The sequence below is a fragment of the Python bivittatus genome, unplaced genomic scaffold (genome assembly GCF_059951505.1).
Source record: "Python bivittatus isolate LINGU-HERP-01145 unplaced genomic scaffold, Pbiv_v1 ctg000440_np1212, whole genome shotgun sequence".
Lineage (NCBI taxonomy): Eukaryota > Metazoa > Chordata > Lepidosauria > Squamata > Pythonidae > Python > Python bivittatus.
In genome coordinates, this window is record NW_028277063.1 from 6238273 (window position 1) to 6238993 (window position 721).

Here is a 721-nt window from a genome sequence, read left to right on the forward strand (position 1 = left end):
TCTTATAAATTCAGATTTAGCAGTGAAGCTTTCTGGAAGGCTTTGGACCTGTCTGCAGCTCAGCCTAACCTGCTTCACAGGGGTCATTACTGCAGGGTTGGGAAAAGCTGCCCTAAAATATTGTCCTAGAACGTCCCCAGAATTCCTATTGCTGCAATGTCTACAATGGTTATGAATGGAGAAACGAATATTTTGGGGAGGGGCAGTTTGAAAGGGCAAACAATCAGAGTAAATATGAGTATATACTATAACTAGCGATCAGCTCACCAAATACTGTAATGGGTGTGCAACCTTAATAAAGACTTTTGTTTCATTCTGAGGAGGCCGCTGTCTGCTTCAGAGAACCCAACTGGAGCTGCAATGCCCCAATTTTCTCAAGGTTTATTTAAAGATCTACGTTCCCCCAAGAAAAAAAAACAAGAGAGGAAAAGCACAGGCCTGGGAACTTACACCCACAGTTCCTAAAGAGACCACCATGGCTTGTTTGAATGTAGTAAAGATGTTAAATACAGAAATAAACTTTGCATAGAGGACAAGACACTAGAGGTTGCACTCTCAATTACTGAGCGCTGGTGGTATTGTTTCTCTCCTTTTTCTCTTCTCCCTTGGGGCAACCGTTCAGCTCTCAGGGGAGTTTGATGAAGAATTCACGCTTCAGAGCCGTCCCTTTTGCTAAAACTGCTACTGGTCCGACCACTTCTGTAGAACTGTCTGAGCCTCA